The 17154-nt window shown below is 35.8% G+C and overlaps 1 long non-coding RNA gene across 1 annotated transcript in view; it reads right to left on the minus strand.

Annotated features, from left to right (window-relative positions):
• Positions 1–2365: 2365 nt before the first annotated feature.
• Positions 2366–17154, minus strand: part of LOC131539316 (uncharacterized) — a 54017-nt gene continuing 39228 nt past the window's right edge. The window contains exons 3-5 of the long non-coding RNA XR_009270826.1: positions 16530–16655; positions 10511–10641; positions 2366–2825 (exon numbers count right to left, since the gene is read on the minus strand). This is a non-coding gene — a long non-coding RNA (uncharacterized LOC131539316). The remainder of the gene's footprint in view (positions 2826–10510; positions 10642–16529; positions 16656–17154) is intronic.

Below are 17154 nucleotides of genomic sequence, written 5' to 3' on the forward strand. Positions count from 1 at the left end.
GCATCATGAATTTGGTCAATACAACTTGTGTGATATATCCCAAGCCTTCAGAGGTTTTGTTTACAAAAAACATATCGAAATATGCCAAAAGGTCATTATTCACTGAATATCTTGCCTTCACATTTGTGGTCTCCATTCACTTTCATGGTCTAGTAAGAGTAACAGTTGATGCTCCATTTGCTTCTCTTGGTAAAAGAGCATTTTGTGCCTGAAATGTCAATTATTTTCATGTTAATCTGAAATATATTTTAGTACAGTGTTGCATCTAAAATGGCACTGACATCAGTAGTGTGACGATTCATCATGCTAAAGTTGCTCCACCACCACAGCAAACCACATAACTTTACCTGTGTCTGACTCAAGGATTATATCAAAATGAGAATTTATGAAATAGGTATTTGCCGTGTTGTTTTATCTGACACATATTTAGATAGTAATGAGCTCAGCTCACATCAGATACGTGCTTAATCGGCTACATTACCTTGGCAACGCTTCTGCATGCGTGGGTGCCACGATCCTGGAAGGTTTCACCATGTAAATGTGCTTTAAAGGTCTTAAACGCATTTGTTTTTGAGGACAAATATCCCGAGCAGTCACTTAGACTTCAAAAGACCCTGACCTACTTCTAAATGTGGACATACTCAAAAGGAAACAAGTCAGTCCGTGTATGATTGTTGTCTTGATTACAGCATAAAGTGCAGTAAACCTGCTGCCCTGGTGGCTTCTGACTCCGGGAATGAGATTACTCTTCTCAGAAAGCTTTTGTGCCCTCGAAATTTGCTTTCCGTGTACTGACGTGTCTTTTGCAGAATCTCTTCTCTTCATGCAAGAGATTAATGCGAGCGGACAGGAGCGAACAGCTGAATCACATTTTCAAAGGCTGCATCGCACGGCAACGGGGTGACCACCTCTGCTCTGGCCTCGTCTGGTCGCTGGACCGCGCTGGCTTTTATCAGCACAATCTGCTCCTGTGTCCCTCGTGATGAGAAAGCACCTGGCCTCCAATTGGGGACAAGCTGTCCAAACCAACCGAGGTTCACCAGACACCCACAAATCCAATGTCGCCGCTACTCGAATACAAAAAAGCCTCAACTACAAACATTTGACTGTTAATCATTACGAAGATGATTTCCGTGCAAGCGCTTGGATTGAATTTGCTCATTTTAATTGGATGTATGGAAGGCAGCTCACATTTCCTAAACAAACAGTGGGAATTGAGCTTTGCCATTTTCCGAGTTCAATGAGTCTTATCATACATCAACAAATGGAAAGTGCAATGAGGAGGAGCTGCAAAATCATTTACGTATTCATAGAGAATTACTCAACCTCTGCTATAATGTTATCTTGCTCTGAGAGATAGTGTGAAAGCCCCAGAATGAGAAACTTAAAGTTTTCGGACAAAAAAAAGCAATATAGAGCTCTTACACAAAAGTTTTAATTTGTGTCAACAAATGATAGTGACCCCAAAAAGCACCGATACCTACTGCTAGCATAATGGAGCTTACAGTGAAGCTTCCTGCAGTACATTGTAATTAGATTTTTATTTTTTGCTTTCCTCTGCCAACCTTCCTGTTTTGGTGTCACACCGCCAATTTAAACGATTTAGTGGCAAGGGAGCTTCTTCCACATGGACCTTTAGACAAAGCTCTCACAGGTTTAAATTTGTCAGCTTGTAATGTTTTACAGTAGATATACAGGATATGCATAATTTTTTCTGAATTTGTAAAATTATTTCCACTACATCTCCATATTAAATAATAGTATTATGTAGTGGAAATTAGATTTTAAACATTTTTGGGATATAATTGTGCCTAGCATTTAAATAATATTAAATATACAAAATAATATTCAATAATAGTAATAGTAATTTAACATTTTTAGAACATTTACAGCTGGATAATAATATGTAATAATATTTAATAATGTCTAATAACAATATTTACAATGATAATGTTTTAATATTTTAATAATAATATTTTTAATAATATTTAATAATAATAATATACTTTTTTTGCACAATTTGACCAAAATTACAGTTTGTTTGCAAATGATACACAATAAAATAATTCTGTTTACAAGGGATTTTTTTACCTTGATTTTTTCATGTCACATTTCATCTCGATTTGCTCTTCACTGATGCTGCTGTCTCCTTGGTGTCTCTTTGTAACCAAGTAAAAAAAAAAAAAAACTAAATTGTTGGTTGCTGTGTAAAATTACAATATTTTTTTCCACAATAAACAGCAAAACAGTTTATTTCAGTATTTGTTTATATCATTTAATTTTAAACGTAAAATTTTTGTTTTAAAAATACAATAATTATTATTTTACCCTAATTTATTTTCACATTTCAAGACTGAAGGTCTGGGTCTAGGACAAGAGAAAACCATAAAACAGCAAAAATAAGTTTCCATGACTGTGTTAATGTGTCCTTCATATAACCAACTCTGTTTGTTTTAATAAAAATCAACCCCTGGAACTCTAAAAATGTCCGTAATTGAACAAACACACATATACGTGCATCATACATCTGCAGAAAAGCCGTCCCAAATGGCGGCGGCGCTGAGGTCCCGTAGGCGGAGAATCGCCGCCTCCTCAAGTTGCAGCTATGCTTATCTCAGTCAACAGGCTGCAGAGAGTCTGACATGCGCTTTTGTCTCGGCCCACGTGCACTCCTTTATCTCCGTCTTTCTTTCCTTCACCCTCCTCTTCTTCTTCAACAGCTGTCCAAACCCAAGCACCCCTCAGCCTCTTCATCACCCACTTACGCCAACTTTGCGCGGCCAATTAGCATGTTGAAATCCCAATCAAAACAACGGGCTGTCAGCCTGCAACAGAACGACACTCGGTTACTCTGCCTGCATAATCCATACGCCTGAGACTTGAGCTTTGTCAGTACAAGTGTTCTAGCTGTGCTGATATCCGTGTGTTTGTCTGGAGACTTTCTGGATGTCTTAGTATGCCAACATAAACCTCGACTCTCAATGCAACTCAGAGACTATCTTATATAGATCATTCCGGAAAGGTAATCTGTGAATTGGAGCCCTGAGGGCAAATTCATTAAGTGTACTACTGCTTTGTTCAGCACAATTTTTTTATTGTGTTCATTTACTCTAATAGGCTTAATATAGCTGTTGCTGATTTGGTAGAAATGGGACTAATATTAAACTTGGCGACTGCGATTAGCAAAATTAGCAACAAGCAAGGACATTTCCATAGTGTGCTATTGTTCAACGGCTGGTGTCATTATTATTAGCAGGCATTGAACGGCCAAAGGCTTTCTGTCACCAAATGAAGATGTATGACACCACATTTCTCCCAGTTCAAGTAGCATTATGGACTCTCTGGAAAGTGTTTTTCTTCCTCCACAGATTCCTCAGCTTCATTCTGTATTCATTTCAGTGTACAAAAAAAGAAAAACATCTGCATAGGGTGAAGGGCTTGTCATTGGAGGACGAATGAGGAGAGAAAGCGTATTATTTGCATAAGCTGTCTCAGCATTAGCTATAAGATGGATTTCGCATCAGTAGCTTTGTGATCCCCGACTGTAAGAGTTTCTCTGAGATACCAGACAAGATGAGACTCTTTTAGATTTGATAGCAGAATGCAAAACTGACACTCACCAAATGCAAGGAAAACTTTTTTAGTTAAAAGTTGAAACACTCTTAAAAAAGGTTTTAATTGGGATATATGGTTCCATTAAGAACTTTAAATATCCATGGAATCTTTTCACTGCACTAACGGTCCTTTATAGTGGAAAAAGGTTCTTTGTGATATTAAAAAATTCTGTTAAGTGGTTATTTTAAAAACGGTTCCATTCAAGGTTCTTTGGGGAATCAAAAATGGTTCTTTAATGACGTCACTGAAAAAAAAATACAGCAAAAACTTTTGGAAACTTTATTTTTCAGAATGCATAATACATGGTTTAAATCCATTTGAAATGTAAGAAAAAATTACTATTGTTCTTTTAATTGAATTGATTATAGTGTCTTTCTGCAGGTTAAACGGTGGCATCACTCAAGCTTTTTATTCACTCAACCATACACTAAACATTGGCATAACTGAATTATTCCCTCAAGTGAATCGTTCAAAATCACTGATTCATTTAGTAACAAAATGTGAGTCATTGATTTGATTTGTTTAAAACACTGATTCGTTTAGTAATAACACTACTGCACTGAATTTGGTGTACACTTTTCAATTGCTTTTAATGCTAGTAAATTTTATAATTAGTTACAAAGAATCCGCAAGCAACACATTAAACTAATCATGAAAATTTGAAGTTGAAAAAATAGCATTTTACTATACATACACTATAGTCTAGTAACAGTGCACCGTAAAATAAAATTGAAGTTGTAAATAAAACAAAGATTATTTCAGTTTTTCTTTTTGTTGTGCAGAGTCACGCAATGGTTAAATATGCTTTGGTCTATCTGGTAAAAATTTTGTATAACTGCAACAAAAACAGATGAAGTCCCTGGCAAAATTTTGTCTAAAATGTCAGGTACTTAATATTAGCTTTTTGTTTATTGAACTGCTGTATTGCTGTAATATCATACAAGTGAAGACACAGAGAGAATGGTTAATATATAATGTTTGAAACAATAACTGGCTCTGTTTGCCGCAAATATACAAGGGGAATATTTCTTTGTCACAGGAACACGACTGTTTTATAATGAAATACTGCAGCATGCAGTTTTATGGCCAGTAAGAAAAATTTATGGCCCGTAAATTTTCTCAATTCACCTGCTTTTGGCAGGTGAGTCAGAAAGTAATTTTTTGACCCAGCTTGTTAACTCTTTCTGTTATATATTCTGCTCTGTTTACCAAGATGGAAAGTAGGATGTAACACAGCAGAGAGACAAATGGGCAAGCCAAGGAAGCGCCACAAATGATTTTTCAAAACAAATTTGTACATCGATTCCCTCAGGTTGTGGAACAAGTGAGCAGATTTAATTGGGAAGATGCCCTAGAATAGGAGCTCACCTGGAGACGACCATTTTTTACACTCTTTCCTTGTGTCTCTCCCTCCCTCTCTATATTCTTTATCTCAGTCTGTCAGAGAGGCTCTGTAATCACTTCATCTGTTATCAGTCATTCCCACTGTTTCTGCCATCCCAGAATGCTCGGCTCTTGGTTGAAAGTCTCCTCTATTGACAGCCCCGGGTTATCAGCAGCCTGTGAGGGAACATTGCTCGGATACTCCGTTTGCTATGCATGACTCTTCTAGATTTATATTGTTTTATTCTCAACTACTTCATTAAAGTTTTACAGAAGTTTTAAAGAATTTTTTTTGTATGCATTTCACTGGTTCCTTTAAGAAATTATACAAATGCAATCATTAGCAAATCTCAAAATAACTAAACTACTGTATATTGTACTGTATAATGTATATACTGTATATTGAAATTCATGTGTAGCATTTGTAATGATTAATTAGTGTTTTATTTTTAATTTGGGCAAAATGCATCCATATGCTCTTCTTTGTCTCAGTGACCGTGGACTTTATACTGACACCTACTGGTGTGGATGTATAGTTAGTTTACTACTTTCTAATTTACTAATTCCTCAAAAGTACTTTTCATTTATTTATGTTTATCTTGGCATATAATAAAATAAAATAAACTTGCTTGTCTGCTTGAATGCAGATATTACAGTATAGCATTGTTTTACAGTATGCATCCATCACCTTGATTAGGAACGCTGTCCTGGATGTGTTTTGTGCTGTCAGATCTGTTGACTTTGAATCGCCTGTTGTCTTATTTGTTCCCTTTTTTTGCATCAGTTCCAAATCCATATCATGACTCAGCTCACAAGCAAGCTGCCCGCATCTATATTTGCACTGACTCGAAAGCGTACCATTAAGTGGGTCACATCTTAGGAAACTTTGGCCTGCTTTGCCAGTTAGACCCATGGTAATGAGGACAAAAGGAGGGCGAAATCTGTTGGCCCTTGTGCGGCGCTGACTCATAAGCATGAGCGCCGTAGACTGATGATGCCGTCTTACCGAACTTTGGCCCGACTAGCCGGGAGCTCGAACATCCTCATAAATCAGAAAAGTTTGACGAGCCTAAAATTCATTTTTTGTAAAGTTTGCTGCAATCTACACTGCCATTCAAGCTTGGGATCAGTAAGATTTTTAAAGAAGTTTCTTAGGCTCATCAAGGCTGTATCTACAGTATTTGATTAAAAAACTGTAATTTTATGAAATATCATTGCAATTTATTTATTTTTTTAATACATTTACAATATAATTTATTCCTGTGATGCAAAGCTGAATTTTCAGCATCATTACTCCAGTCTTCAGTGTCACATGATCCTTCAGAAATCATTCTAATATGCTGATTTATAATCAATGTTGGAAACAGTTGTGTTGCTTAATATTTTTTATTTTTTTTTGGACCTGTGATACTTTTTTTTTCAGAATTCTTTGATAAATAAAAAGTTAAAAAGAACAGTGTTTATATAGAATTTTTTCTATTCGTTTTTAATAGAAATTTTGTGTTACAATATACACTAATATTAACAACTTTGGGGTCAGTACATTTATTCTGTTTTTTTTTTTTTAATTAATACTTTTATTCAGCAAGGTTGTGTTAAATGGATAAAAAGTGAGAGTAAAGCCTTATATTGTTTGAAAAGATTTATATTTTGAATAAATGCTGTTCTTTTTAACTTTTTATTCATCAAACACTGATAATAAATCAACATATTAGAATGATTTCTGAAGGATCATGTGACACTGAAGACGAGTAATGGCTGATGAAATTCAGCGCTGCGTCACAGAAATAAATTATATTTTGAAGTATATTAAAAAAGCAAACCAATATTAGAAGTTGCAATAATATTTCACAATATTACTGTTTTTAATCAAATAAATACAGCCTTGATGAGCATGAGAGACTCTATTAAAAAACATAAAAAATCTAAATGATCCCAAACTTTTGAATGGCAGTGTACATAGAATCCGGTTAAACAGAAAAGCCTGCAAAGGAAGCAGCAGTTTTATGACTTTGCAGCTGAATTAAATGAGGCATGTTGATGGCTTTGTGCCTAGAGTGATAAAAGTGATTTTTTTTTATTTTTCACAACGATGCCTCAGTGGCACAGGTAGCCTCAGTACTTGGCTTGATAGGGCCTGTCCATTTTCAGATCCCTTTTGCTCTAGTGGAGATAAAGAGGCCGTGATTGTGCCGAAAAAAATATCCGGGAGTGCATGTGCCCTGAATCAACCCTCGACAGTGTAAGGTCACTTTCGACGGCTGGAGGGAGGAGGAGACGTCCTAATCCATGCCCTCGTCTAACTCACATGCAGGGATTACATCCTCGCTTTACATTACCACGATCGCCTCGGTGCATCTCGCCGCTGACCTGTTCTCGAAGCCGGAGAAAGAACATGACTAAAACACATGCTTAATCACGCCGCATCTCTACAGCTGTTGCATTTTCTGTACTTGAGGAGTTGCTATGGCGACAGTCAGCCATGTTGGCCTTGATGTTTTCACAGTCCCCTCTTATTACTCTCCGTGGTTTGAAATGACTCAGGACGTTTCGGTGCGCCGTGCAAATGCTTCTGACAGCACGGTCCACTGAAAGAGAAACTGTGAAGGTAATGTGTGCGCCATGAAAACTTGAGGACAACGTCTTTGATTCTGATATAGTGCACATCCTAAATATTTAGTAGTAATGGTGTATGTGATTTTGTCAATATGATTAGGTTAGTTCTGTTAATTCTACCTTCATCCAATCATCCAAGCATTTTTATTTTACAAGTATTTGTACAATATTGTTAAAAACATTAATAATAATAATAATAATAAGAAGAAGTATTTATAAAATAATGTAAAAAATACTTTTATAACAAAATAAAATTGTGTCAGATTTTTCTGGTAAGTTGATAATTATTTTAAATATCAGTATTTTATTGTTTTGGCTGACAATAAATCAATAGTTGCTATAAAACATATATATATATATATATATTAACACAATTAACTTTAAGTGCGCTTTAATAACAGCAAAATTAAGCAAAATTTAAAAATAGAGGAAATGTGCATGCATAATTAAATATTCAATACTGAATGATTTTTCTTTCTTTTTTTTAATCTCTAATAATAGTCGATATGAATGATATCAGTAAGTCATGTATCAATGCACCAAGCACAATAAGACCAAAAGAAAAGTATTAGAAAAGTGAATAGGTTTGATTTTGATTCATGACTTAGCATCAATATGTAACATAAATCATGTTGTATGTTATTTTGATGCTTTGTCAAACTTTTTTTTTCACTTTTACAAAAAATAAATAAATAAATAATTGTTAATAAATTTCACAATTAATTACAAAGAAATGGCAAGAAACACACTGAATTACATGTGAAATTTTGAAGTAGAAAAAAATGAAATAGTGTTTTCTTGTAAAACATACTGCAATAATTATACTTATTTTGATTTACAACTTTGAAAAAAAAAAAATAATAATCATTTTTTAGAGTGCAAAACAATTATTTCACACTGGGAACGAGCCACTTCACACTAACTTGATGCTGTGTTACTGTGAAAAGTAAACCGTCTCATTTATAAAATCCATTATTATACCTGCCATAAATATTATCACATTAACTCGCCTTGAAATGTCATACATACATCATGCTACACAAAGCTTTGTGAGATTCAACTCTATGTTTCATTCATCACTGGGAACACACAAGCGTGAGATCCAGAAACAAAATCCAGCCTCTTGTGAGGCGCAGTAGATGTTAGGTGGCCGACACTCTGACAGCATCTCAGAGAGGGACCGCTGAAACCAGCCCCTCCGGCAACCCATTTATTTTTAACTCTCCCTCATCCCACCATCTGCAAAAAAAAAGCTCCCGGCTCTCCATTAGTGCGGTCACGTGCCGTCAGCGATGCACGGGCCAGTGGATGGCAACAAGGGACCAAGAGTCCCCTCTCCACATATCCAATCACCTCCTCTCCATGTGAGGGGTGATGCCCAGAACTTACATCTGTACCTTGAGGGTTTGTGGTTATATCTAACATTTCCATCAAACTAGCTTGGACAAGCTTAAATTCTGATTTTAAAAAGCTGGTCAATATTTGGCTAGATGTTTAAGCTGGCTGGTTATTTCTCAGGTACAGCCTCACCAGTATAACACCGATGACACCAAAAGCCCAAAATGTTTGGCTATGTTTACATGCATGTGGATTCATTAATATGGAAAGCACATTTCAGATATTTCTGGCTTGGATGAATTTAATGAGAGATTTTTGAGTTCATAATGAGATTTCTGACTTCTGATTGCAGACTTCTTGGCAAATCTAAGGGGAATTGAGAGTTGTGGTTAAGATCTTCTCAAAGAAGATCTGAAAGTAGAATATGAGATAATTTGGGTCTTTTTCTTAGGAGAAAATGGTCTCGGTTTCTCGGACTCGGTTAGTCAGCAAGGTTGCACGGTTTACACAAAAATATCAAGCAGCACAATCATTTTCAACTGTGAAAATAATAATACAAATAATAAATAATTAATAAATCACCTGCATAGCAGGAATATTTAAAATATATTAAAATATTATATTTTTTTTTTCCTTTTTTTTTTCTTCACAATATTTCATTTTTCACATTTTTTTATTAAATAAATCCTTGGTAAACATAAAAAATAGATTTTTTTTTATGCTCACCAAGGATGAATTTGATAAGAAAATACAGTATAAAAACTTAAATATTATAAATAAATACATGAATGAATGATTTTCAAAAACATAAAAAAAAAATTATACTGTCCACTTCAATACTATAGCTCTATATCAAAATATAAGTTAATATTTAAATGAAACATAAATATTGCTCCAGAGATTTAATGGAGTTCTTCAAAGCGCATCCAATTGGAAAAAATAAAATTCCTGTGGTGGAATGAACATTTGCAGTTGACGAAGATGAGATAGAGCCAATATATGTTGAATGGAAACATGACAGCACTGTAACACAGAAGATGGCATGTTTGTGTGTTTGCGACGCTTTATTTTGTCGTGCCCGGTTCCCGTACTGCCAGCTGTGCCGTGCTCCAGTTTTAAAAGCTGAAGAATAGTCTCTCCGGAGAGCAAAACATGCAGTCTTAGATGCAGGATAGGAACGGACGCCCACTTCCTAGCATTAACGCACTTCAAAAACAGCTTGGATACATTAACCATCTCTGGTTAATATTCTGAGTGTGTGGTGACCCTGATAGAGCACTGCATAAAATCTCCCACCCGTTTTGCCATGGCAGTTGTGATCCACGGGCGAGCGTACGAACGAACGTGCATGCGTGTGAGGCCACGGGTGTCTTTTTTACGATTCATTCTCGGAGAAATCAGGCATCTCAACCGCTGTGTCTATTCTGTCATTACCGCTTTAATGAAGCGTGAAAGTGGCTCGCTTGCTCACCTTGAGTGTGTGAGCGCGCGTGCATGTGTGTATGGGAGGGGTGAAGAGTGTGTCAAGTGTCCGCTGCTGTGTGTCAAACTGACTCACCAATCAGGAGAGGAGGTGGATTAGTTCATTGCTGTGGCAGTGGGCGGATTATCAGAGCTCCTCATGCGGTCACATCATCTCTTTTCCTCTGTGCGTGTGTCAAACTCTTCAATGGGTCCTTATGCAATGGCCTAAAAAGTGTACAAGTTGCTCTTAAAAATGTATGAACGTCACTGCATTCGAAAACAAAATATCAAACAAGTGGAATTTATTTTTAACAGAGCAATGTCCCTCATCTGAATTGAACAAAAGCGTAACTGGCCATACCCTCTAACAAATGTGGTGCATAATGGTCTTCATTTACCCCTAAAGACTTACTATTGGATTTCAGAACATTTTTATGTCCAAAGTAATTTGATTCAGCATCCTTATACCCAGGCACGTGCACACATAGAAATCAAAGGGGGCTTGAGCACCTGCCCTTTTTCTTCCTCAAGAGAAAGTGCCCTTTTTCTGGGGATTTATTTTTAATTTTTTATAAATGAATATATATATGTGTGTGTGTGTGTGTGTGTGTGTGTGTGTGTGTGTGTATTTCTGTTTGCGCACAGCTTTCCCTGGCAAAGAAATAAAAAAATCTCTCGGGTCAGGAAATGTTGAGACTCTGTCGATGCCTTTCTCCCTTCAGCTGCACAGCAGTGTAGCACACATTGATCGGCACATGCACATCACAGACAGGCAGAGAGCCGCAGAAGTGAAGCCCTCCCTTCCTTTCCAGTTGAGTTTGTCTTGGTGTGGAGGTGAGTGGTGATGAACAAAAGACTAAGCTATTATCCAATTATCCAAAAGGCAAATATAGCCTAACTTAGTTAATTTGTCTTGCTAACATCCATGACTCACGAGAGCTACCATTAGCTAAGGCAATTGGAAGTCTAGTAGGTTAGACCAGTGCGCATTCGTTCACTGCATGATTCAGTTTATAAAAATGCATAATGATCACAAAATTCAAGATATGGGGGCAGAAATGTATATATTTATATAATTTCATGTCGTTAATCAGTTTCACATGTACCACAGTATCAAGACTGATGTTTTTTTTCCCACCAAAGAGCAGCATGATTACAAATGTGATATTGATTTTATACAGCAGTTCAATAAACAAGAACTGAATATTAAGACACTTACGTTTCAGACACAATATTGACTGTTTTTGCTCTATTTCGCCAACAAATATAATTCCAATTTGCGTCACACGTTTTGTTCCGTTTAAATGATTCGGTTCAGTCGCAATGACTCACTTATTAACAGTGACTTGCTGCCACCTACTGGGAGTTTTAATTTCATATTTAAAGTATCTTTTCATTTAAAAAAAATAATTTCAAATATCAGTATTCAATGTTTTATGTTTAAAATATCAAAACAGTATTAATGCGTTTGTAACTGCAGGTTAAATGCATTCATGTCCTGAATTAAACAGTGTGAAAATGCATCTAAATGCCACTTCTAATGCAGCTTCTGTGTTTTCTCTGCATTGCAAAGATTAATTTTGTCAATACTGATTTAATTTGCTTGGTAACAGACCAAATGACTTATTCTAATTGACTGATTCAATTTAAGAATTTGACTGAAAAGATTATGCACACTTTTAGAAAAAAAAAAGGCTTTATAAAGGTAAAAATGCCCATAAAAGGTAAAAATCAATTTAAACTTATTCGAAAAGATTAATTTCTATCACTGCTGTGAACTGATAACCACACAGAATATGAAGAATATCAAAAACTTAAGGAGTTTTAAGGACTTAAGATACCAGCACAATAACACACTCAGCAAAATATTGTCTAATTATTGATACTGATAAAATCCCAGAAAATATTGAGATATATTTTTGTCAATAACACGCACCCCTAATATATTTAATATTTTGTTTTGAAAAAAAATTAAAATAAATATGAGAAGTGCTCTTTTTTCCACTTGAGCCCCTGCCCCTAAAAATGTCTGTGCTCGTCCCTGCTTATACCACAAGCTTGCTTTTGAATATTCAGAAGTTTTTACATTCAGGGAAAAATAAAGTGCCTTAAGTATTCGTGGAGTGCGATTTAATAGTTATATTATATATTTTATAGATATTTTCTTTAATTGAATGTCATGTAATCATGAGCTGTATTTTCATTTTGAACACTATATATATACAGTCATGGACAAAAATATCGGCACCCTTGGTAAATACGATCAAAGGCGGCTGTGAAAATTAATCTGCATTGTTAATCCTTTTGATCTTTTATTTTAAAAAATCACAAAAATCTAACCTTTCATTGGATAATAAGAATTTAAAATGGGGGGAAATATCATTATGAAATAAATGTTTTTCTCTAATACATGTTGGACACAATTATTGGCACCCCTAGAAATTCTTATGAGTAAAATATCTCTGAAGTATATTTCCATTCATATTCACAATTTTGAGCACTCCAGGGTGATTATGAACATGAAATTATCCAGCTATGGCTTCCTGTTTCGCAGAAATATAAATAGGAGGGAAAACAAAGCCCAAATTCCCTTAATCATCCATCACAATGAGAAAAACCGAAGAATATATTTCTGATGTGGAGCAAAAGATAATTGAGCTTCACAAATTAGTGAAGTGGCTTTAAGAAAAGAGCTAGAGCAGTGAAAATTCCCATTTCCACCATCAGGGCAATAATTAAGAATTTCCAATCAACATAAAATGTTACGTGTGTCTATATTGTCCTAATGCACAGTGAGAAGGAGAGTTTGAGTGACTAAAGACTCTCCAAGGACCACAGCTGGAGAATTTCAGAAAATAGTTGAGTCTCAGGGTCAGAAAACCTTTAAAAAAAATTGTCAAACAGCACCTACATCATCATATGCTGTTCGAGAAGGTTTCAAGAAAAATTCTCCAAGCTCATCCAAAAACAAACTCCAGCATATTCAGTTATCAGACACGACTGGAACTTCAAATGGGACTGGCTTCTATGATCAGATGAAACTAAAAATTTAGCTTTTAGCAGCAAACACTCAAGATGGGTTTGGTGAACACAGGGATAAAAAGTACCCCATGTGTACAATGAAATATACTGCCGTATTTTTGATGTTGTGGGCCTATATTTCTGCTGGAGGTCCTGGACATCTTGTTTAGACACATGGCATCATGGATTCTATCAAATACCAACAGATAAAAAATCAATAAGTGACTGACTCTGTTAGAAATCTTATAATGGGCCATGTTTGGATCTTCCAACCGTACAATAATCCAAACACAAACCTCAAAAACAACACAAAAATGGGTCACTGAGCACAAAACCAAGCTTCTGCTGGCCATTCCAGTCCTCTGACCTGAACCCTATAGAAAATGAGTGAACTGAAGAGAAGAAGCAGCAACATGGAGCTGTGAATCTAAAGGGTCTGGAGTGATTCTGGATGAAGGAATGGTCTCTGATCTCTTGTCAGGTGTTCTCTAACCTCATCAGGCATTATAGGAGAAAATTTAGAGCTGTTAAACTTGCAAATGGAGGTTTCAAAAAGTATTGAATAAAAGGGTGCCGTTAATTGTGGCCAATGTGTATTAGTGAAAAACATTTATTTCATAATGATATTTGCCCCCATTTTAAATTCTTATTATCCAATGAAAGGTTAGATTTTTGTGAATTTTTTAAATAAAAGATCAAAAGAATTAACAATTCAGATTAATTTTCACAGCCTTCTTTGATCATATTTACCAAGGGTGCCGATATTTTTGGCATATATATATATATATATATATATGAAAACTATATAAAACTATATATATATATATATATATATATATATATATATATATATATATATATACACACACATATATATATATATATATATATATATATATATATATATTTGATTTATAATTAAAAGTTAATAGTTATATTATATATTTTATTGATTTTTTATATATTTTTATTTATATTACCTATATTTAATAGTTCATTTTAGATGAAAAGAAAAAAATTAAAAGTGGCTGAAGTACCAGCGCAGTGTGGCAAAAAATAAATCTGGGAAATGTGCCATGTATTATAGTTTCATAAAACTATTAAAATTCACCTTGTTGGTTTAAAACCACTGCTCAATTTGGCTCAGAAAAGTGAAATTAGTTAGCAGTTATTTGCATTCAGTGCCACTTGGGTTGATATTTTATTATCTAACGGAATGATTTTTAAGTGTAACCGTCCAAAAGCAGTTTGGGCCACTGTACCGCTCTGTTCTCATCAGGTCCTATGGAGCCTGTGTGCATATCTTTGCAAGAAATAAGGACAGAGAGGAATAATCACATGGCTGTTCTCTCTCTGCAAGAGTTTTGGCTGTGAATCAAGCCTCCCCAACACACATTCTCCCTGTCTCTATCTATCTAAACGCCTGCTCTCTTGCTTTGCTGAAAGAGCGCTCCCAGGGGGCTCAGCGTTGTCTGGCTTAGGGGAGAGGAAACTCTCTGACTAGGCCGGGTACGAGGCAGGAGGAGGGTAAGTGGTGCTTGGCTCGTGGTGCTACTTTGAGTTTTTTTCTCTCGTGTTCCCCGACTCCCTCTGGCCGTGGCCGTAGAGCTCTGGGAGACATGAAGGGTGATGAATGGAACGGTTTGTGTTTTGGGAGGAGTGGCAGTTCCCTCCTGAAACCTTTCAGCAAGACGTGCCATCACTCATGGCTGGCCGGCCAGGAAAGCGTAATCCCAGGTGCTGCTGGCTGGTGCCAGTTTTTTGGCAGACTGCTCAACGCAATGGATAATAGAGTGTGACAAAAAAACAGTACTCAGCGGTTGAGATACATTTCTCCTTCCATGAGCCTTTGTTTGTCTGCTCAATGCAATGTAAAAGTTTAACTCTACAAATAAGCTATGGATCAATCCAAACCAGAGGGCAAAGTTTGAATCAATATTGAACACAAATTCAATAAATCGAAAGCCTCTGCATTTATCTTCACTGCGTTCAATCCTTTATGGGGCTCAAACGAAACCTTAACCACTCCTAAAACCAAACAGAAATGGCAGATTGATAAAAAAGTGTTTGTTTGTGTGTGTGTGTGTGTGTATACTGTACACACACACATACATGTTTGTTTGCTCCACGGTGTGTGAGATTTCTTTCTTAAATCCTAAAATCTAGGATGTCCAACTAAGCAATTTAATGCATGCTAAACGCAACAAAAATAACAAAATGAACAGCCTAACTGGATCATATTATGCATATTCTTCTTTTAAATTGCACTGCTTTTATGTATTAAATTGCACTTAATTAAATGTTCAATGCTGAACCTTTATGTAATATAAAATATGTCAGCCAGGGTCTAGTTCTTTGATTTGTGTATCAAAACACTCTTATGAACATATTTGCAATAATTCAGTAAAAGGCCACCAACAGATTAATCATGCTTAATTTAAAAATGTAGAATTAACACTGACCTTGTAAAGTAGTCCAAGTTTGGCTGTTAAGTTACCGTCATGGTATAAATTGTGTATACATATGTGATATGCTCAATAATTTTTAATTAAGACTTCAAAGGGTTAATTAGTGACAACAAATTGTCACCCTACATTACATTAACCTTTGATATGATATCTGATTGAAAGTAACAGTTATTTGACCCTGAATCCTTTACAGTCACTGCCATTTATCTGGCATTGAGAAGCATGAGGGACACGACCACCTTCTTATGCTCCATCTGTCCAATGTGTGATCAAGCAGCAAACTGCTGTCTCAGCTTAAGGCGACGTCCTACTATAGCAGACTCGAAATAGCTTGCTTTGGGTCCGGTTGTCACACCTACCAACAAACTGTTTTTGCAGCACTTATGAAAAGAAAAATTTGAAAAATGGTTAAAACTTCTCTAAAACCATCAAACCAGCCGACTGAGACAACAACAAAAAAAGCGAGCTTTCTCACCAGGATGATCATACTCACCAATTAAGACTATAGAAGACAGATGACAAACTTGCTGATACTTCTCTCTCAATTCCCGTCATGGATGCCGAAATAATACCAGAAGCACCTTGAAAGCAAGTGTAATAGATTGAATTACTAGCTGAAATTACCTTGTTTGGTTTGGATCTGAGCTGGAAAATGGCTTGTCAGTTTTTCAATGTGAGAAGCAGCTCATAACATCATGTTGGAGACGACGTCAGAAAGGTCGGCAGAGCTTTTAAAGAGGACATTCAACACTGAAAAGATAAGACAATTTTTATCAAAAGCCTATCTATGCAGTACAAAGGCAAAATGTTTTTGAAATCGATGCTACATTACTAGAGAAAACTGAGAAAAAGGACTGTCACTTTGCCTACTTCCAAAAACTTCATAACTGTATGTACAGCGAGACCAAAGATCAGTTTCCAGCTAAGGCTGGACAAAGTTCAGAGTTTTACAACAACAACAATATACTAATAACAGAAAAATGTGTGTTGTCAAAACAATCCCATTCAAAGGCATCCATGAAAATAACTATCAATGCTGTATTATGCATGCCAGGCCAGTATTTGGTGATGTACTTAGTAAAAAGTCACTACGTGCCTGTGCATATAGTGTACAGAACACGTAATACACAAGTGCATAACATCACATTTACACAAATTCAAATTGTTGTAGTTTACAGAGACAATAACAGTATCATTTTCAAAAACCTGCACTTTGAAACCTATTTTCAAAAGTTTTCAGGCCCCCAAA

The sequence above is a fragment of the Onychostoma macrolepis genome, chromosome 04 (genome assembly GCF_012432095.1).
Source record: "Onychostoma macrolepis isolate SWU-2019 chromosome 04, ASM1243209v1, whole genome shotgun sequence".
NCBI lineage: Eukaryota > Metazoa > Chordata > Actinopteri > Cypriniformes > Cyprinidae > Onychostoma > Onychostoma macrolepis.